The sequence below is a fragment of the Biomphalaria glabrata genome, chromosome 1 (assembly GCF_947242115.1).
Source record: "Biomphalaria glabrata chromosome 1, xgBioGlab47.1, whole genome shotgun sequence".
Taxonomy (NCBI): domain Eukaryota; kingdom Metazoa; phylum Mollusca; class Gastropoda; family Planorbidae; genus Biomphalaria; species Biomphalaria glabrata.
This window is the reverse complement of record NC_074711.1, coordinates 81,130,982-81,154,136: the sequence shown is the minus strand read 5'-3', so window position 1 is coordinate 81,154,136 and position 23,155 is coordinate 81,130,982. Positions and strand designations below refer to the sequence as shown.

The 23,155-nt window shown below is 37.9% G+C and overlaps 2 long non-coding RNA genes across 2 annotated transcripts; one reads left to right on the top strand and one right to left on the bottom strand.

The window, feature by feature from the left end:
* Window positions 1–5,531: 5,531 nt before the first annotated feature.
* Window positions 5,532–8,045, bottom strand: LOC129924228 (uncharacterized). The gene is made up of 3 exons (XR_008776223.1): window positions 7,625–8,045; window positions 6,937–7,013; window positions 5,532–6,657 (listed from the first exon to the last, which is right to left on the bottom strand). It is a non-coding gene; the product is annotated as an uncharacterized LOC129924228 (long non-coding RNA).
* Window positions 8,046–9,765: 1,720 nt separating this feature from the next.
* LOC129927212 (uncharacterized) lies at window positions 9,766–15,910 on the top strand. The gene is made up of 3 exons (XR_008778829.1): window positions 9,766–9,876; window positions 10,437–10,563; window positions 15,581–15,910. It is a non-coding gene; the product is annotated as an uncharacterized LOC129927212 (long non-coding RNA).
* Window positions 15,911–23,155: the final 7,245 nt, after the last annotated feature.

Genomic DNA, 23,155 nt, shown 5'->3' with positions numbered 1-23,155 from the left:
CGATGGGAGCACCTTGTCTCGATTGGAGCACCTTGTCTCGATGGGAGCACCTTGTCTCGATGGGAGCACCATGTCTGGATGGGAGCAAGTTGTCTCGATGGGAGCACCATGTCTCGATTGGAGCACCTTGTCTCGATGGGAGCACCTTGTCTCGATTGGAGCACCTTGTCTCGATTGGAGCACCTTGTCTCGATGGGAGCACCTTGTCTCGATGGGAGCACCTTGTCTCGATTGGAGCACCTTGTCTCGATGGGAGCACCTTGTCTCGATTGGAGCACCTTGTCTCGATGGGAGCACCTTGTCTCGATTGGAGCACCTTGTCTCGATGGGAGCACCTTGTCTCGATGGGAGCACCATGTCTCGATGGGAGCACCATGTCTCGATTGGAGCACCTTGTCTCGATATGAGCACCTTGTCTCGATGGGAGCACCATGTCTGGATGGGAGCACCATGTCTGGATGGGAGCGCCATGTCTGGATGGGAGCACCTTGTCTCGATTGGAGCACCTTGTCTCGATGGGAGCACCTTGTCTCGATGGGAGCACCTTGTCTCGATGGGAGCACCTTGTCTCGATTGGAGCACCTTGTCTCGATATGAGCACCATGTCTCGATGTGAGCACAATGTCTCGATGGGAGCACCTTGTCTCGATGGGAGCACCTTGTCTCGATGGGAGCACCTTGTCTCGATTGGAGCACCTTGTCTCGATGGGAGCACCATGTCTCTATTGGAGCACCTTGTCTCGATTGGAACACCTTGTCTCGATATGAGCACCATGTCACGATGGGAGCACAATGTCTCGATGGGAGCACCTTGTCTCGATGGGAGCACCTTGTCTCGATGGGAGCACCTTGTCTCGATTGGAGCACCTTGTCTCGATGGGAGCACCTTGTCTCGATGGGAGCAGCATGTCTCGATGGGAGCACCTTGTCTCGATTGGAGCAGCATACTGCTTTGATAACATCATGTGAGAGCGCCATGTAGCGCTGGGAACTTGCAGAAATCAATGGAGCAAGCGGAATAGCTGGACTTTTCGAAATCAATCTAACAGACTGCTTCTACTGTACATGATTCAAACTTTCAGAAAATAATGTAAACACGGATAACAACTCAAATGAAATGATTTATTGTGAAATCATTCAAAGTGTGATAGCTTCTACTATTTATATAGCTAGTCTACAATACATAGAGTGCTCCTACAATACATATCATGTTACTTATACTTTTGATATAGTACTTCTACGAGGTATATAGTACTTCTACTATAAATATTGTTACTAACTTTTTAAGTACTTCCATTTATATAGTACTTCTACTATATATATATATATTATTTCTAATAAAGAAAACATAGTATTTTTAGTATATAAATTATCCTATTTCTACAATATATAAATGTCTCAAATGCAAGGCGTTACTCATAGTTTCTGATCTTCTTTAGGAGTGATCTACTGATCTCATGCATAATTTGCAAGGAGGATTAGAGGGCGCCTTTGTGACAGGGCGTCTCTGTTCATATCTCTCATTGTATCGTTTAAGTACAACATGGCAGTATCGCTATTGTACACTGAAAAATCGATACCAAATTAACATTCGATTGGTAAAAAAACAACTTGACAACGCCACCAATCACTGTTCCAATAATAAACAAACACAGAAAAAGAAAAAGTTGGGCGATTTCGATATGTGTACTTCTCGTCCAGTCCAGACTCGGTAATCCACGTCCATCCTTCAGTTACTGAGAACACATGGGCAGAGCAAGACATTTTTAAGGTGGGAGTCACGCACTGTCTTTTTTAAACCCCTGATGACGCGCGTTGAGCCGCTGTCCAGAAAAGTTGAGCCCATGATCCTGGAAGATGGAAAGGTTTAAAAAGAAAAAAAAAGCAGGTCTGAACTGACGTTTGACTTATTTATAGTTAAAGGGGAACAACTCAACACGTTTTTTTCTAGAGAAATTTCTTTTCAGCTGAGCAAGGGTTCTCAAACATTTTCGAACCCCGACCGTTTCGGTAAATATAAAGCTTAAAACCAATTAAAAAGTTTAAGTAGAGGAACTGTCGGGTACAGAGGTGCACAGCTTGGTAACCAGTGCCGTTTCTATACATGCACTTTGTTGAAAGCCGCTGTCACTCGTAAAACAGATTTGGCTCATCTCGTTATGACTAAGAAGATGCATCCATCACGGAGGCATCGGCTAGTAGTTAAATATTAGTTGAATTGGCTAATCTTCTCAGACTTAAGCCTGGCATTCAACATTGGGGATGACGACCCCTGGCCTCAATTTCTATCCCACCAGCTGTGGTATCTTTTCCCATTGCAACTTCTCGTAAGACTAAAGTGGCCTTATCCTAGATACGCTTAGTTATACCTTTCAAAGGTTAGGCATTTGCGGATGCCTCAGAGTTCCACATTTTTCATTCTTCTACCTACTTCCAATGTTCTTGTCCTCCCTGTGGATCTATCCTGTACTTCTTGTCCTCCCTGTGGATCTATCCTGTACTTCTTGTCCTCCCTGTGGATCTATCCTGTACTTCTTGTCCTCCCTGTGGATCTATCCTGTGCTTCTTTATCCCCATCTGTTGGTCGATTTTGTAGAGCTTCATGTCGCGAATGCATTCATCAGTATATCTTTGAAGTGGATGACCTGCAGATCTCCTGCCTTTTATTATCACCATGCAAAATATTTTGAGGAAGTCATGACGTGATCAAATGCAATCTAGCCAGGGTATCTACATCTCCAAAATTACGCTATAATATAAGGAGGTCAAAAATTTATAACGGACTTGAAGATGTTTGAAAACACTTGTACAGTAAGGTTGTAAATGATTGTTTTTAGTACGGTATCGTTATATCTTGGCACTTAAAGTGCTTTGATTGTTTACTTATATATTGAGAATGGTCATGTGTACCTGCACTTACGGTAATAGCAAGCTTTTTGAAGTATCCGGTATAGAGAACAAAGAAAGTGATAGTAAAATAAAGGGTTGACGGTAATATTGTATGCACTTTTTAGCACTGTAAAATCAGATTTCTTATCGCTTTAGCTTGTATCTCTAGGCCAGGTTCGCACTTAACTTCACATTCACTTTCACCCATCCTCTGGTCTGCTGGACTGCTGGGGCACCACAAAAGATCTGTCAATCTCCTTTCTCCATTCTTCTCTGTCATTTGTCTTTAATAGAATTTAATTCTGATGTTCTTTCTGAAAATATTGATACCCGCTTTTTTACCTGCCTGGGTGGACCACTTCGGGGGCCAATTTTGAGTTTGTGTTTCCACACAAACTGTCTTTGCAACCTTGTATTGGTTGTAAAATGTTATAAAATGTTGTACATGTTTCCGATGTTCCTTCAGAGTTGAAGATAATCTACTTCCTAGTCCAAACCTCCCACAGGACGACGGGGGATGGCAGCGGGTAGGGTATGAATTATAAATCCGGGACCATGGAGACAGCCGAACGACAATCTAGCGCGCATACCATTGTTCAGTCATGAGTGAGTCAGCTTGTTCTAAGTTTTGAGCTTCAAGTACTAAGAAATTGTTTTACCTAAACACTGGATTTAGCTTTGAAAAAAAAAGGAAAATAAAAAAAAAAATAAATTTTTTAATTGATTCATCTTTTCTTAGGTACAATAAATAAATGATTAATTATTTTTACGCCACCCTTCCCACGTATGTCAAAGACTTATGTCCTCTGTTTTAATCGTTTTTAAAGCCTACAGTTTATCCAAAAGAATGCTATTATACAATTGGTTAACGTTGTATCCACTCATTAATGGGACACGTGAGTGCAGAAAGAAAGTTGAGGCTCGGAGAAGAAAAACATCATTGGATGGCTGCCTGCTCGTGAGGTATTCGCTCTGGGTTGTCGTTCGGTGGTCTGGAAGGTCCAGTGTTCAAACCCCCTGCTCGCTGCCATCCCCCGCCGCCCTGTAGGAGGTTTGGGCTAGGATGTAATTATCTTCAGAATCTGACAGAACGTATAAAACATTTTACCAAAAAAAGCCAAAAAAAAACAACTCAATAACTGTTTGGGAAATTTCTATTTTAAAACCATGTATTTGATTTCTACATTTAATCTGTTTAAAAAAATATTCTATTTGTTTACATGAGATTTGTTGCCCAAATAATCGTTTATCAAGAATCGTGTACTACACATGTCGTCTGCTATCGTGGCGGAACTCTGGTGCCTGCACATCCTGGTCTCCGATCTCCGAGGCGCCTTTAGTAAATTAATTTAGCCAATAAACTTGAAAATCGCAAATGTTGAACTCTGGGAAAGCAAGGGGAGGCGACCAAATTCTTTGATTTGTTTAAAACGTTTTTCTGAGCGGTAGATGTAAATAGACATGATGTCATTACTCAGCGCGCGTAAATACTGTTCAGACGTCGCCACTACAGGGCGAGTAGGTAGATGGCGATAAGAAGAGTACAACCTTGTCAAGTTCACCAGAAGTGTCTCTCCACCTCTATAAGGCGTCCCACCGTGACCTCCGTGACCCCAGGCCGTAAGGCTGGTTTGTGACGTAGTAGGTCAGCGACCATTGTTTCTGATCGTAACCAGAGCCTGGCTGTGTGTTAGCGCTTAGGCGAAGTGTTGTAAACTGTAACACAGCCAACGTGTAGTTGTCCTGATGACTATACACAGACGTATTATTAAACTAGACTAATCACTGGATCTAGACTTTATGTATTTACTTAATATACACACTAAGTGATTGTGTTAGCATTAGCGCTTAGGCGAAGTGTTGTAAAATGTAACACAACCAACATGTAGTTGTTGTCCTCATAACTATAAACAGACGTATTATTAAAGTAGACAAATGACTATGTCTAGACTTGGATGCTCATAATTATAAACAGACGTATTATTAAAGCAGACAAATTACTAGGTCTAAACTTAGATTCTCATAACTATAAACAGACGTATTATTAAACTAGACAAATTACTATGTCTAGACTTAGATTCTCATAACTATAAACAGACGTATTATTAAAGTAGACAAATTACTAGATCTAGACTTAGATTCTCATAACTATAAACAGACGTATTATTAAACTAGACAAATTACTAGGTCTAGACTTAGATTATCATAACTATAAACAGACCTATTATTAAACTAGACAAATTACTATGTCTAGACTTAGATTCTCATAACTATAAACAGACGTATTATTAAACTAGACAAATTACTATGTCTAGACTTAGATTCTCATAACTATAAACAGACGTATTAAAGTAGATTAAGTACTAGATCAGACTTAGATCCTCATAACTATAAACAGACGTATTATTAAAGTAGACTAATTACTAGGTCTAGACTTTATGTATTTACTTAATATACACACTAAGTGATTGAAGACTGCTTTGTGTGTGTTGTAAACTGTAGTGTGTTGTAAACTGAACTGTAGCACACCTGGCTGAATGTTTGCATTAGTGCTTAGGCTAAGTGATATAGTCTGTTACTCATTAACGTGTAGTCATGTATGTTATGACTTTTCTATAAACAGTATTACACCTACATATGTTATTAGAATCTAAAATTGATCAGTTGCTTTACAACTTAATGTACACACTAATGATAACAAGCATCACAACAGAAATAACACAACATGAAAACAAATGTGTGGTGTTATATAGCAATTTTATTTGCAGACAAAGGATACCACTTTAATGAGTTAAGTTTTTATTGCAATTGCTTAATATGGAAAAAAAAAATTTCAATAATTTACAATACACATTTTAAAAATACAATGATTACATATAATGTTAATGTGATTTAAATATATGGATGGCTGCCTGTTCAAGCGGTTTGCTCATATAATGTTAATGTTATTTAAATTATATATTATATATATATGGATGGCTGCCTGGTGGAGCGGCTTGCGCTCTGGACTGTCGCTTAGATTTATTGATGGTCCCAAGTTCAAACCCTTGCCGCTCCCATCCCCAGTCATGCAGTCATTAAATTTCTTTAGAACCACATGAACACAATAACCAGCAACATATCTTATCTTATAGATTACACAAGTTACTTCAAAAAACAAGATAATTACCCATAATATAACATCTAACAGTTAGACTTGCAGAGAACCTTTATGATGTTATTTTTTGTAGAATATTGTTCTATGAGTTCTAACAAATTAGTAATTTCATAAATGTAGGATACAGTTTTAAGAAGTAGCTTATCACCTTTACCAAATACTTCTGTTTGTTTAAAAAAAAAACATCAAAGAGATGTACCAAGAACAATAGAATATATATATACTACCTTAACTGGACCAGAATCTTTACAATGTACATAAATCATACACTCCTCTTGACAAAGAACATCCAAAACGAAGACACATTTATATTTCTTACACTATCTTGAAATTCACTGAAATCACTGATATGTTTTTTTTTTACTATTATATCCTTATATGTTTGACATGTTTCTGATGTTCCTTCAGAGTTGACGACAGGGGATGGGAGCGGACAGGGTTTGAACCAGAGACATCGATAAATCCAAACGACAGTCCAGCGCGCAAACCACAAGACCAGGTAGCCATCCTGCGACTTCCTGAGACTTAACACTTTTTTTAATGCACTCTCTACTCTTTCATGTGTAGTAGCTAGTCCACAATACTTCGTCTTCAAAATGTTAACGGCAGATCTGAAAGTTAAATAAAGTTTACTATTAATATTTTTTAGATGAAATGCAAACTGTAAATAAATACTGTATATAATATAATAATATCAAACATTTACTAGAATATCTATTGATAGAATCGTTATTAAATTAATAGATTTACAGAGTTCTAGCCTAAAGTAGTATTTACTTCCTAGCAATAGCCTCTTTTTATAGTCTTGTTGATCATCAAAAGCATACAAAATTTAAATTATTTATAATACTAATATTATATGCTAGATGCTAGTAATAATTATTACTTACTTTAGAGTATTCCTTTATAGTACGTAATCCTTCAATACTGTCCATGATACTTCGTCTTGAAAATGTTAATGGCAGATCTGAAAGTTTACAATTAATTTTTTTGAAATGAAATGCAAACTGTATAAAATATAAAATAAAATGTTTATATTAGGCCTATATATAACATCTAACATTTACTAGAATAATTTGATATATACCGAGGTATAAAATATGACAGATCTAATAGTATAGTAACTGTCTAACAGTCTAATAGAATGAGTCTATGTAACTATAGAATACTAGTAATAGACTACACTAGATTATAGATCTGTACTTCTACTGGTTATATATATATAATATATATATCTATATAAAATATATATATGTGTATCTCTATCTATTATAAATCTATAAGTTACTACCTATTTGTACTTCTATATAATATACGGACTATACTATGCTATTGGTATATAAACTAGATCTAGACTCTATAATTATTGACAGAATCGTTATTAAATGAATAGATTTACAATTAGATCTACATCGTCCTAGCCTAGTAGATCAAGTATTCAATGCCTAGGCTAGGCCTAGATTTCTAGATCTACCCACTTTGACTTTATATAATGATTATCATGTTAATCATCAAAAGCATAAAAGTCAATTAATTAGGTATAATGTTAATATGCTGGATCTAGAAATATTTACTTACTTTAGAGTACTCCTTTAATGGTACGTAGATCTAATCCTTCTACTCTAAGCCAAAGGTATTACCGCTGGCCATTTTTTCTTTCTAAGCCACCATTCATCATCTTTTGGTAATCGGAAAGCATATCTGATAGTAGTGCTAGATCTAGATCTAGATCCTTTACAAAACGAGACATTTGTTCACCATTGTAGATCTAGAGTTTTAATCCATGATGACTATTTTGAAAAGTCTAAATCATATTTAGATGAAGATTCTATTTGTTTCAAAAGAAATCTTTCTGTCTATGTAAACTACACAGCAACACAGTGGACTGAGTGGTTAGGTACACACGCATCAATCAGTGACGCATAACCTTGGCCTCTGACCAGTGATGACGTAGGCCGCGACCTGGTCAGAGCTAAGGCTTTCTATGTCGAAGGCGCCGGTCCCACCCCATGGGAACAAAAACTGATGCAAACTATCATAAAATATGTGTACTGCGGATAACGTAACACAGGCAGATGACTTAATTGAAAAACAAAATGACTTAGTATTTTTCTAAAAGCCCCACATGTATAATAGGCCCTAATCTTATAAATTACAAGTAATCCTTTAAAAAAGAAGAATATTGCATATTACGCGAGTTCTGAATATTAATTAGACTCAGTTTTGACCAAACTTTCCCCTTAAAGAACATTTCACATATTCTGCGTATCTAGCTAAAACACTTTGCTTATTTTATTAGAGAGATTAATTCACTTGGTGGCCTACCAGCTAATTATTACAGTAGCTCGTGGAACACCTATTCAGGCCTCTTGCTGAACACAGTATAGGAAACACTGAATTAGAGAATGATTTTTTATCTTGGCTGATTCAGGCACTGGGGAAAAAAGAGCATTTATACCAATTCGTCCTAGTACAAGGAATAAGAAATGTGATTTTATCTTTTTGTCTTTGATGTATTTTATAATATTTTTTTTTTAGTATTTGTAAATTATGGTTTAGTGTTTTATGTATTATTGCTACTCTACCTTTTAGTCTCTGACGCACGAAGGCTGAGTGGTAAAGCGCTTGACATTTGAACCGAGGGGTCCCGGGTTCACATTCTGCTGATAACTGGAATTTTTAATTTCGAGAATTTTTAGGACGCCTCAAAGTCCTCCCAGCTCTAATGGATACCTGACATTAATTGGGGGAAAAGTAAAGATGTTTGGTCGTTGTGCCCTAGTTCACCGTGGGCAACAGAAATAGATGACCTGTACACCAACTGCACTATAGATCGTAAGGTCTGAAAAGGGAACATTTTACATTTAATGTTTTTGTCTTCTGTGCTGGAGTGTTTCTAAGTTCTAAGTTTACTCAAGGTTTTAAATGGAATTAATTAATTAATTATAGATTTTATGTAGCGCTACTTTCATGCTTATAGCATATCTCATTTGTGGACCAGTGGGGGGAGGAGGTATCTGGGAGAAGGTTCTCCGAGCTGTCCACATTATATTTTTTTTTATAAACCTCACATCTCTTTTTTGTTTTTTTGTTCTTATTCTCCACTATACTGAATTGACTGGAGCTCATAAGGTTACAATGTCAGCTATAGCATTTCTATATATTTATACAAGAACGTGTTTAAGACTAGATCTACATTTCACAGCTGACATTATTTAAAAATCTGAGCTTTAAGGGAAAAGGAAAAAAAAAAGAGTTTCCATTATTAGAAACGATGTTTCCAGTCCTAGTCTATTCCCGAGTTTCGATAGCTATCTGACAGGATCATGTTGGTGGTAAGACTTAGAGAGCTAGTGTTAATGTACCTGCATATCACATGACTTCAAAAATGTCCGCAGTGCTGATCGAGTGTCGAGTAATAAAGATATAGGGTTGCAAGGTTGCGACGCCATGTTGGTGTCAGCCATGTTTGGACGAATCATCCAACCATTTCCTCTGTTACATATTTTTGAGTCAGAATTGACCAATGAGCAATGACGTTACAGTTGAATACAAGGGATGGATCTGGTTTAGATTCTAAAAACGAATACAAAAGCCTCACGGGGAGATAAATGTATATATATATATAGAAATGGAACATACATTGGAACTCCTCTCCCCCCCCACCCGCCTCCGACTACGCCTATGATAGAGAGAGAGAGACAGACAGAGAACTGGAGAAAAGGTGTGTGTCTGTTTGCAACTATGATATATTTGTGTTGCTGTTGAGTGTGCTGCTGTAGTTACTTCACGTCGACAGGAGGATCCTCCCTGGATTACAAAAGGATTTGGTGAGTATCAAATGACTGCATTCCAAGCCAAGCAGGCTTCAATTTCCTATGGAGTCAAGCAACAAAAAAAATCTCCATTTTTTCCCCTACCATTCTATTAAATATTCTCAAAATGAATATTATAAACTGTACATTACCTCAATACGATCATATATTATGCTATAAAGATTGTCTCCCATTGATTCTGTTGCTTCGGACGTGAATTACACCCTTAGTATATTTGCATGTTTATTGTGAAGACCAAGCTTTAGAATTATCTAGACATTTGTTGGTTTATAGTTATTAAACCAGAAAAAATAATAACAAATATAATGAAAATATTATGATTTTGTTTAAATGTCTTATTATTTTTATTTTTAAAATTACACTGTTTTTTTTTCCCCAAACACACCTATGTTGCTTTTTTAAAAAAAATGATGTCTAGAAATGCAAAGACGACAAACCAAATATGATACCCTAAAACTGCAGAAGTTAAAATTGTATCGTTCGTGTCAATAGAAGGCCAAAAATGATACAGTCCCACAATGCAATTTTTTTTTTGTTTTAAATTTCTTTTAAAGAGATCGCCTTACCAACGGATCACAAATAAGGATTAGCGGATGGAATGGCCTCGCGATGTCTCTTTGGTGGAACTTGTAAGAGAACAGAAGAACTCTGGGAAAAGGATTCAGGATGAAATGTAAAACTGTAAGCGTTAAAAACAGGGCTTTTTTTTTCTGTCTGGTTTGTTTTGATTTGTTCCATTGTTTAATGACATTGTTTTAGAAAAACTGAAACATTCTCTCCCTTTCTTCGTTGTCTGTACACATGATCTGTCTGTCCATTAGAGATTTGTATGTCTTCGTGTATTGTCTGTCTACATTATCTGTCTTGTCTACATGATGTGTCTGCCCGCTGGTCTGTCTATGTGCACATATTCTGTCCGCCTGATCTGTTTGTCTGACCTACTGGTCTGTCTGCCAACTTGATATGACACTGGTGTGTCTGTCGACTTGTCTGCCCTCTTGATCTGTATACCCGTAGGTCTCTCCACTGGTCTGTCTGCCCACTGGTGGTGTTCCTACTGGTCTGTCCACTTGTTTTTGTGGTCACTAGTCTTGTCCACTGGTCTATTCACTGATGTCCATTCATGCGATTCTCACGACAAAACAAGGCAAAAGACAGGGAGGAATGGAGAAAGACGGTTCAACAGACTAAGGGATAAGTAAAGGTAAAGAGTAGATTTTCTTTCACTCATGTATAGTTTGATTTATTAAACATTTACCATTTTCAAAATCTTCTCTTTGATTACGAAAAAAATAAACATAAAATTTCAATATCTCTTTGTAGAGTACATAAAATAGAAAAGATTTATTAGAGAGTAGGAGAGGAATAGACTCGGACCAATCATAAAGAAGGCCTGAACACGGACCCTAGCGACGCCATAAACTATGGGCAGTCTAGACCAATAGCGTGTTGCCACCTAAAATGCCCACAAGTTGCGACTTCGCAAGTCAGTGCTGAGGCATTCTATAACGATTGGTCTTGAATAAACTCATTTTTAGCGGCCACCGAAAGGGGAAAAGACGCTATTAGTTTTGTGTGAAATGTCTGTCCGTCCGTCCGTCCCGTTTAGATCTCGTAAAATATAAAAAGATAGTGAAAATCCGACATCATAATATTTTAGTCCATTGAAAGTTCTGATGCAAAGGCTACTTTTTTCTTTTCTAAAAGCGAAAAGTCTAATTTTTTAAATCCCTTATGCAAGCATTTTTTTCATAAAAATACACCACTTTTACACTATTAATAGTAACAAACACTCTAGGCTCTTCAGTGTGGGAGATAATTATTTGCCATATTTTAAACACAATTATGCAAACGGTTTTTTGATTTTTTGTCAAAATTGTTTTTTTTTTTTTTGGTACATTTCTATTGTTAAGTTATTATAAGTTCTGTCATACTAACTACTACATTTGCACGAAAAAAAATGTAAACTTTTTTTTAAAAGAGAGAAAGTCTATTTAGTATGCATATAAGTTGGACATAATTTAAGAAAAGGAACAATTTTATTTTTACGAATTATTTTTTTTGAGGAATTAGAGATTGACAATTTTCAAAGCAATCAGATCAATTAGATATTCATTATAAGACATCAGTTAGGCCAGGTTCACATTTAACTTCACATTCACTTTCACCTATCCTTTGGTTTGCTTGACCGCTGGGGCACCACACAAGATCTGTCAACCTTCTTTCTACATTCTACTCTGTCATTTGTCTTTGATCGAATTTAATTCTGATGTTCTTTGTGAAAATATTGAAACCTGCCTTTTTACCTGCCTGGGTGACCTCTTCGGGGGCCGATTTTGAGTTTGTGTTTCCACACAAACTGTCTTTGTAACCTTTTTATTTTTTGGTAGGCGTGGGTGGAGGGAGTTAACTTGTTACTGAAGATTAGACTTTTAAATTTGAAGTTTTCTTCATTTTGAAAATTTAAATTAAAAAGAAATTAATTCGTTTCCTTGAGTATTTGTTTTTAATCCTCCAAAATAAATTTAACAATTTTTTAAATAATCTACAAACTTATACGACACCATATTAGTTCAGGAAGATTTTTTTCGAACAGTTGTTGTTTCTTTTACAAGATATAAGGTTGGAGTTAGGATTAGGCACCTAAAGTATCTCTTCTAAAAAAAATATATCAGCTGTTAATTTGTCTCTTTAATGTGTGTGTGTGTGGTTGTGTGTGTGTGTGTGTAAGAGGGGGAGAAGAGAGGGTAATATTACTGTAGTGCAGGTTTTTAAAACAAAGTAAAACAGAGAGAGAGAGATTTCCACTACAATTCCCGCCAATACGTTTTGATTTGTTTTACAAAGAAAAGAGAAAAAAAAAAAATCGGAATTACCCACTTGGACTTAGTGCAGTGACGCCAGCCTTGATTAGCGTGTCCAGAATCCCCAAGTCAAAGGTAATCACAGAACTCCTGGAGATGAGAATGCCTCATAATCGTTCTCGTCTAGTGGATGGCTTTCCCGAGTCTGGACCCGCAGACTCCAATGCGCGCGCGCGCGTATGTGTGTATGTGTCTAGTGGGTGGGGGTGGGGGGGAGGGAGTTGGTGGGATTATGGGAAATAAAATCAGCGGGTATATTAAAAAGGACAAGATGAACAGCGGCGTGTCTGAAATGTGGGAGTGTACGTATCAACCCATCAGCTGAATAGTTTGGAAAGATGAAATTAAAGATGTAATTATAAACACCAGGGCCCAGCTATTATTGATTGGCCCAGCAGTGGGATATATTTATTTATATTTTAAACATGTCTATCTACTATAGCAGAGTTACTTCAACGTCTGGGTGGTGTGGTGGCTGAGGCATAGCGCGCTTGGCTACCGAATCGAGGGGTTCGAATTTCATTGAAGACTGGAATTTTCAACTTTGGGATTTTTTGGACGTCCCTGAGCCCACCTGAACCCACCTAACTCTAATGGGTAACTGACATGAGTTGGGTAAAGTAAAGCGATTGCGAGGGGTCAGGGGCTCGATTCTAAGTGAAGACTGGAATTTTGAACTTTAGAATTTTGTTTACTCCGTGGCCTAAAGATGACATGTACTCTTTTATGTCAAGGTTCAGTTTTGATGTCATGCTGTAACACGATGCAGTTTAAATATAGAAATTTGAACAGAATAGACATTTGAATAGAATAGACATTTGAATAGAATAGACATTTGAATAGAATAGACATTTGAATAGAATAGACATTTAAATAGAATAGACATTTGAATAGAATAGACATTTGAATGGAATAGACATTTGAATAGAATAGACATTTGAATAGAATAGACATTTGAATGGAATAGACATTTGAATAGAATAGACATTTGAATAGAATAGACATTTAAATAGAATAGACATTTAAATAGAATAGACATTTGCAAGCAGTTCAAAAGAAGCGGAGGGGGCACGGACTGGTCATATTGACCATATTGGGCAATGTCCGATGGGCAGGTTATTTTGAATCAGAGCTAGAAACGATTTTATATGTTCTTATAACAACGCAGTTGGTGATGGACCCGCGCCACTTTTATAAATGATCTTTTACAGTCTTTACAATGCAATACTAGCGTATTACACACATCACGTAAAACCCTATTTGTGGGCCTTCTTGAAAGGCAATGGCAGGGCCTGGTTTTGACATACAGTCCGCCCCTGGGAGTGGGGTGGGTCTAAGAAAAAAAATTCTAAAGGAGGAGACCTAAAAAGATGACAGAGAGAGAGAGAGAGAAAGAGAGAGAGAGAGAGAAGTTAGAAAACATGACATTGAAATGAAGCCGAAACATTTTTTTTTCGTTGAGTTCTTAAAAGTTAAAAATACCAGCACAGCCAAACTAACATCTAATTGTAATTGATCTTAGTTTTTATAACACCGTAACAAGAAACGAAAGAAACTTCTCGTGTCGGACTGAAACTCGTTCCTTATCGAGCCAGCCGTCGAGTGCGCCGCTAGTCGTCGTGGCACCAGTCCACTTAAAGAACCTATTACTTTCTTTTAGTAATCTTTAAAAGCTTGTTTTCCTTCGGCACGGAGCAACTTTGAATTAGACACACAAAATAAGGCCATGTTGGAAACTTATGTCAAACTGGGCTTAAAGAAATTGTCCAAACTGTTTCTTGCGTCGGACTGGGATTAAATCGACAACACACACACACGCAGTTTTGGTTTCCCTTTTCAAGTGGCGTTCTCCCTCTTTCACTCTCAGTCTCTCTCTCTCTCTCTCAGTCTCTCTCTCTCTCTCTCAGTCTCTCTCTCTCTCAGTCTCTCTCTCTCTCTACTTTGGTTTTGACGTTCAACTTGTCAACGTAAATGGTATATGTCATATCTTGTGGTAGAACTATAGAACATAGTTTGTACGTTGTGCAGTATGCTAAAGGGGGGGGGGGGGAGAGGGCCGGGTTTAAGAGAAAAGAGGGGGGAGGAGGGCTGCTGATAAATAGGTTTGAAAAACATGTTGTCACATTTGTCTAGCAAACATTTGTCGCCACGTTGACATTGCACGACGCTATAACGTAACAAAATGTCGCCTCAGTGTGTCGGCGATGTAACATTTTAGGTCCGTGTTTCGGGAGTGTAGGTCAGACGAGAGATACATGATGGATCTGGGTTCGAGAATAGGATGGTCCCATCCCCCTAATAAACTAGAATATTGAGTTTAAAAAAAAAATCAAGTCGTCTTGTATGTATGAGTGCATGACAAATAGACTTTTCAATGTATGGCGCCACTTTGTACAAGTAAAAATGTCATAACACTTGACGTCTTCCTGAAAGTAATAAGCGACTAGATTTCAATAGCTCATGTGGGCCCCAATAAGTCATAGGCTAGGGAACGCCACTGTACCTGACCAGACAGCCTGGTCCTTGAGTGAGCTTCAAGTCTATGAATTCTTGATTAGTTTTGTTGTTCTTACATTTGATGTTCAGTCACTTTTTTTGTTTCTTATTCTGTTTTCTAGATCTAGAAGTTTCTGGTGTGCACAGATGAAGTTTTATTGTTGATGTTGTTGTTGTTTTTGTTGTTGTTGATGATGCTGCTGCTGCTGTTTTTGTTGTTATTCCTTGCGCACACAATGAAATCTTTGGGTTCAATCACAGGACGTACCAAATTAAAAAGAAAACATTTTCTGGTCGTCCATACAGAAGCTTTAAATGTTTTTGTTTGTTTTTTTCAGAAATTCTGATTTTAAAAAAAGGACAAGAGAGCTGATCAGAAGATGTCCTAAAGAATCGACAAATGTCTTGAGACTTGATTAGAAGATATCCCAGAGATTTATAATAATGTACCCTAGACTGGAAACTTTGTTATAAAATGCTTTAGAGAATGGATTATTAGAAGCCCTAGAATAGATTAGAAGAAGTCCTAGAGAGTGGATAATGAGATTGGGCTAAAAGAGTTGTGACCAACTTATGACGTGTTTTAAGAATTTTAGAATCTAAGTCTCCTTTAAGATACTGCAGGACAATGTTTTTAGTTCAATGGAAAAAAGTTGTGATATATATATATATATATATATATATATATATATATATATATATATATATATATATATATATATATATATATATATATATATATATATATATGAAATAATCCAGTTTAAAATGTAAACAAAATGTGTTCCGCTAACTTCAAATGAGCTGAGTGTTTCGCATAGGGGAAAGTCTAGGGAATGCTGTATTAATGTATTAAAGAACTATATGAAAGGTAGACAACCATTAGAAATGCGAATATATCATAAGAGTTGAAGAGTTACGACCCTTATAATATTGCAGAATTGTCTTTTCTCTCTTACCTTAGGACACTTCATGGATAAAAAGACATTAGAATGTTCCAACATAAACTCACAGGATTATTATTTATAATACTAACATTTATTATTATTGATATAAATTGTTTTTAAACGTAGGCCTATTATAAAGTTAATATGTCTAATATGTTGTTGTTTTTTTTAAAATCACATGTCATGATTTAGGGGATTTCTTTTCTTCTTATAAATAGCGTAATTATAAGTCTCTCAAAGAGATTATTTTACGTTAATAAAAAGTTTATTACCTGAATATTCACAATGGGGCTATTTAGAGATAAAAGTTTTTTTTTTTTTTTAAAGTATTCTATTGTAAATGTTTTAATACATTACTTTTGTATTGCGATAGCATGCTGATAGTATGCTCAGTTAACTCTAGGCTTAGGCTCCAATCTCTTTTGTGGACCAGGTGGGGTGGGGGGGGGGGGGTTCCGTGCTACCTTTAGGCGTTCAGTAAAAAAAAAACAAGGCAGGCTCGAATCGGGATTCTGAATCTAGTCCCCTTAATAGCCCCCCCCCCTTTTTTTTTACAGACCTTGCAGATTGTGTAAAAGTCGTATGTTTCTGTGGCCCATGGTTAACAAGGGTCTCATGTGGCCAGCACAACGACCAACCGACTTAACGTTTCCACAACTAATGTCAAGCTAGAGCCGGGTTGATTCCATAAAGATCTCTAAATTAAAAATTCTAGTCCTCACCAAGATTTGAAACCGGGGCACCTTGGTTCGGAAACAAAGCGCTTTACCACTCAGCCACAGCGCCTCTCCCTTAATAAGTAGCCAAGCGTTGTTTTTTTTTTTTTCTTCTTGGCAGCCAGCCAGACATCTCATTTTAAAAAAATAGTTGTGTATTTTAGATGTCTCAAAGACATCCCAAAGCTCAATCTTTTTATTAAACCTTCCAACTTGACAAATTTTAATATATAGGCATGTGCACTTATGTGTATATTTAATTTCCCATAAGTTGGATAGATTGTCTCCGGTACAGGTGAGATATCCATAATATGTATGGATTGATATGAATATATGCATTATACCTGGATATTAAAATGATACATGGCCATGTAAATAATAAATGGATACATGACAGAGCATCATGGCGTCGCGCTGTGAAAACTGGGCACAAATTGCTGAGGAAAAGAGAACAGCGCTGGCAGAAAAAAAAGCGACAGAGAAAACAAAACGCAAGGCCAATGACACTAGCTGTATCTGGAATAATCTGGCCAGTGTGCAGCCGAATAATCCGGGCTCACATGTGTCTCACCGGCCACATGAGGAGGTACAAGGCCCATTGCGGGGCTCTCAGCTCCCGGGATCTAGATCTAAAATACCGTCAATGTTATATTCTAATACTGCATTATAACTGTGCATGCCCGTGTAGAGACAAACATAGTTATATACATATATATGGATACAATATATTGGTGTTGATATAATTCTGCCACGTTAAAATAATACTTGAACATCACATTTCGTACATGCCATGATGTCAGAGTAAGGTCTAGGGTGAAAAAAAAATAAATTATATTTTCCAAGCACAAATAGTCTCCCCTAAACGCACAAAAGAGACACAGAATATAAAATGAGTTATCTGCTCATTTGTGAGACCAAACCAAAAGTTATGTTTGCAACGTGCCCCGTCAAAATGGCAGAATCTTGTTTAAATCTAATGAAGGCGTCGGTTGCTGGGGGTTACCAAGATCACCAGACATGTGTCCCACCCAGAGTACGCCTGAACACAGGGCCTCCTGTTGAAGGTCTGGGGCCTGTGATGACAGACAACTGATAGGACGGATGTGAGAACGAAGGAAACTGAAGATAAAAATAGTGCACCTAAGAGAGATAATTCATATTTTTTTGGTAATGGGTTTAAACACGCGATTGGTTGTTTCCCCTTGTTTTATCTGACATCATCCGTGAAAATAAATGCAGCTAAAAAAATGGCACTTGGCACCGCGGGATAACTCGAGATAAGGGAAATAACAAAATGAACACAGAGTTGGCCTGTATTCTCTCCCTTGTATCTGCAACGTGGGGGAAAAAAATTCCCCTCCATGTGTTTATTAAAGTAGATTTTGTGTTGGCTCCATGTTTACATTGCCAAACTTGTCAAGAGGAAAATAAGTCTAGTTTACAAAACATGCATTGGACTTTTTTTTTTAATGGTGCTAAAAATTACCAAAATAATATTTGAATTTAAAAAAAAGAGAGACTGATTGTCCGAGCAATCTTACTTTGTACACAAGGTATATACAGAACCGAGCCCAAAGGCGTCACTTGGGTTGGTGTCACAGGGTGCGGCTCGCCTCATATATCTGGTTTAATTCTCAAAACAAAATAAGTTTACTGTTCATTTGGGAGTCTTTGGTCTCTAAATTACTAGGCTTGAGGAAATATTTAAAAACTGTCTCGCAGACATAGTAATTCGACTACTTTGTCCCTAATTCAGTTTTTGCGTCAACCACCACCACTTTTTTTAGCCTATTTATTTTAAAACGATCTTTCAGATCTACTACTTGTCATAAGAAATGCTACGTCATCGACCGACTTAAGAAGAGGAACGCACGGGGAAAGTGGTCACTGTGGTCCAGGAATAATAAGAGGCTGTGTAACATGTGGTCCTTGAATAACAATAGGCTATGTGGTCCAGGAATAATAAGAGGCTGTGTAACATGTGGTCCTTGAATAACAATAGGCTATGTGGTACAGGAATAATAAGAGGCTGTGTAACATGTGGTCCTTGAATAACAATAGGCTATGTGGTACAGGAATAATAAGAGGCTGTGTAACATGTGGTCCTTGAATAACAATAGGCTATGTGGTCCAGGAATAATAAGAGGCTGTGTAACATGTGGTCCTTGAATAACAATAGGCTATGTGGTCCAGGAATAATAAGAGGCTGTGTAACATGTGGTCCTTGAATAACAATAGGCTATGTGGTCCAGGAATAATAAGAGGCTGTGTAACATGTGGTCCTTGAATAACAATAGGCTATGTGGTCCAGGAATAATAAGAGGCTGTGTAACATGTGGTCCTTGAATAACAATAGGCTATGTGGTCCAGGAATAATAAGAGGCTGTGTAACATGTGGTCCTTGAATAACAATAGGCTATGTGGTCCAGAAAAAAATAATAGACTGGGCACCATGAGGTCCTAAAATTCTTGGTTGTGGACCATGTGGACCAGGAATTAAAGGTTGTGGACAATGTGGTCCAAATATAGGCTGTGGTCCAGTAATAATAGACATCGAACCATGGGTGGTCCAGTAATGACAGATCGAGACATTAAAGCCATGCACTATGGAAACACGGCGTCACTTAATGAGACCACTCCACACCCTCCTTTTTACTTTCTTTCCACCCCCGCCACTTTCCCTCCACTCTGGGCACACCACGCCAGGGAAGCGTCTTATCAAAAAGTAAAGCTGGCAAAACCTGACATGATTTTAAATAGTTTATCTTGAAATGACATGAAAGAGTTCCCCTGTTCTGACGTTAGCCATCGTGTAGAAAATCCTTATGCAAAAAAAAGGCTTGGGAAATCAAAAGCTTCTATTTCTCTATAAAAAAATGTTTCAAAACGCATCGCACTTTATAGATGTAATGCGTTAACATAGACCCTTATTATCTCTTAATTACCTTGTCTTTACGTAATGTAGAATTGGTTACAAACGTTTACTTTTGAAAGAAAAAAAAGAAAGAATACGAATAGCTTTATTGCACAAGATGGATGAGAATTCATAAAAAAAAAAAGACACAAGTATTTTTATATACAAAAACTCGTAGGCGACCCCCGCTGGCTAATCGATTTCACACACTACGTTTAAAACAAACCCCAAACATTTTTGGTGTACACTGTGTGTTCTACTCATGTAACTATTGAATAACATGACTCTAATAAATCTTGTTTTTATAATGGTTTACATCTATGTGCATACAACATGCTTACTTTTCAAAAGAAGATGGAACGCTTGTTGAAGAGATAAATACTTGTTGCAGCTATACAGGGAACTGTGCAGACACAACAGTAATAAAAGAAAAGTCTATTTTAAATAAGAAAACATTTTCTTTACAAAATATTCAATCATATCTTCTTAATATCTTTTTAGTATCTTTTTAGTATCTTTTTATTATCTGTTACTTCTTCCATCCTCCTCCCCCATTCCAAGAATAACACTTTTACCCATTCCGGGCCCTCTGACTTCGCGTGTTCACAGATTTAGTATTATTGTATTTTTCGTAAATAAAAATACTAAGGCTTGTCTTCGAGATTAATGACGAGTGCATTATTTCACGTGAGTACACAGTCCCAGCTGTGACCTACATATTGTTACGACCCTATTGGCGGCGCAAAAGGGTTAACTATAGGCTCATCTGACACACACGTGAATCACTCAGGTCAGCGGGGCCATGGACAAGGGACAGTACTACGATTACACGATTACACGCCAATATGACCAATGTTATGGTCATGTGATCGAAAGCCTGCGTGTACGAGGACACAGTGTGTAGGAAAGCGGCAGTTCAAGACCGGAGAGCGTCGAGACCGGGACTGTTAGTCGGCTATGAAGTCGGTCCTGGTCGAGTCCTCATGTGTTGATGTACAAGTCCAGAAAGAGAGACAGTAGAGTTTTGTACGGTGATGTACAGAGTGACATTTTAGTTGTTGTGTTTGATGCCAATTGTCTAGTATTGGCTGTTATCTACTTAATCACTCATTATTAAAGTACCCGATATTGTGAAGCTCTTGTTGTCAGGTTCTTGATGTGTTGATGTGTTGTGTTGTGTTTAGCAGTGTTTACGGAAGGCCTGATTTGGAGAGAGAGATCGTAACAATATTTTGCAGACAGAGCCGTTGTCCGCTTGTAGTCAATTTAGGTTCTCTTTAAACCGTCTACGTCTGTCCTCGGCAGTGGATTTTCTTTTTTTGTCTTGGATGCGTATCCTGCGATCTCTGTAAGAAATCTCCAGCTGTCTCATTCGGAAGTCGCCTGCTGCCAGGTGCTCTCTTCCATGTCAGTTAAGCAAGTTGGCGCCTAAGCTGGTCTTTAAGCGTCTCCGGGGGGAGAGGGGCACCTTTTTTATGCCGACCACCTTTCAACTGACCAAAAAAGATTGCCTTTGGCATAAAGTCATCCACCATACTGGATACGTGCCCTGCCTAGCGTAGCTGTCAAACTAGAAGTCTATGCTGTACATACGGTACAGAGGTCAAAGGTTGTTATTGTAGTTTTCTTTATTTTATAGTTAAATGTATTTTAAAATGCAATGTCCCTGATTCAGAGTGGTTAATAGTACTAGAGACTCAGTAGAGATCACATTGGGGTATGTCAATGGTAGCAGTGTCTTTGATAGCCATTAAACAAGAGTATGTCGGAGTTTCTTTGTCTATTGACAAGAGATCCTTGTCCCGGATTGCTATGTAGAAAGCACCTAAAGGAAATGGAAAGATTCCGCCATTTGTCTGCCCACTTCATCGGCTTAGTTGGTGAACGACGTAACTTGAAGTTTAAGGGGCCCTTGTGTGCGTGTATGCGTCATGTGCAGCGGCGGACTGGCAAATGCCCGGTGGGCCGGTACCCAAATGGGCCGGTCTAATTTAATCTAACACATTTTCCAAAAATAATGCAATAGCCTACATCCGTAGACAGTGTTACTAGTAGGCTTCATCCTTTTAGGGCCAACACACTTTGCGATTAAAAAGCAACATAAGGCCTATATTCTTACATCCTTAAAAGGATGTAGTGTTCACTGTATGCATGTGTACAGCTATCGATACTTAACATAATGATTTTGAGCACTGGTAGACCTAGAATTGGATGTCCATCACATATACAATTTACGGGCCGTATGGTATAGAAATGTCCGGGCCGATTTTGACACCCAGTCCGCCTCTGGTCAGGTGTGACGAAATACGATGTTAACAAATGTGTCAGTGTCACGTGCCTAAAATATTGAACTCTTCTTCATCTTTAGTTTCAGCAATGCGTTAGAAGAGAAAAGAGCAAAAGAGAAGTGAAAGAAAGAAAGAGAGAGGGAGAGAGAGAAAGAGAGAGAGGAAGTGAGAGTGACAGAAAGTGTGTGGGAGGAAGCAAGAGAAAGTGAATGTGTGTATGGAAGCGAGAGTGTTCAACGAGAGAGTGCGAGGAAAATGCAGAGAGAAAAACATTACTGGGAGAGAGAATGAAAGAGAGAGAGAATGAAAGAGAGAGAATGAAAGAGAGAGAATGAAAGAGAGAGAATGAAAGAGAGAGAATGAAAGAGAGAGAATGAAAGAGAGAGAATGAAAGAGAGAGAATATATATATATATATATATATATATATATATATGGCTCCTTTTGTCTCGAAAGGCAATGGATGCGCCCAAGTGAGTCACTGGTTTTGGCTTAATCTTGAGACGGGGCAGAATCTGGTGTGGCTAATCAAGCCAATTCTAGAACGGCAGACTTTGCCACAATTCGTACATGTGTATGCCTCTGATTTAGGGCTAGCAGACAGGGCAGCTTTCTTTTTTTCCCTCTTGATTAAAGCCGCTTCAATTCTTTTGTTCTCAGCAAGGGTTGTCCCAGCACGCACAGTCTGTCTCCATGCACTCCGGTCTTTGGCTATGTTTTCCCACATACTTTCACTGATGCCTGAGGCTCTCATGTCTCGCTTGCAGACATCTCTATATGTTAGTCTTGGGCGGCCCTTGGGTCTGACTCCTTCCACAAGCTCAGCATATAAGATATCTTTCGGGATTCTACCATCTGGCATTCGGGTGACATGTCCGAGCCAGCGTAATCTTCTTTGTGTCAGGAGAGCATACATGCTGTTCATATTGGCCAATCTCAAAACTTCCTGATTGGAGACATGGTCCCTCCAAGAGATGCCCATTATGCGTCTCAGGCAGCGCAAGTGGAAACTATTCAATCTGTTTTCTTGGTACATGTATGTTGACCAG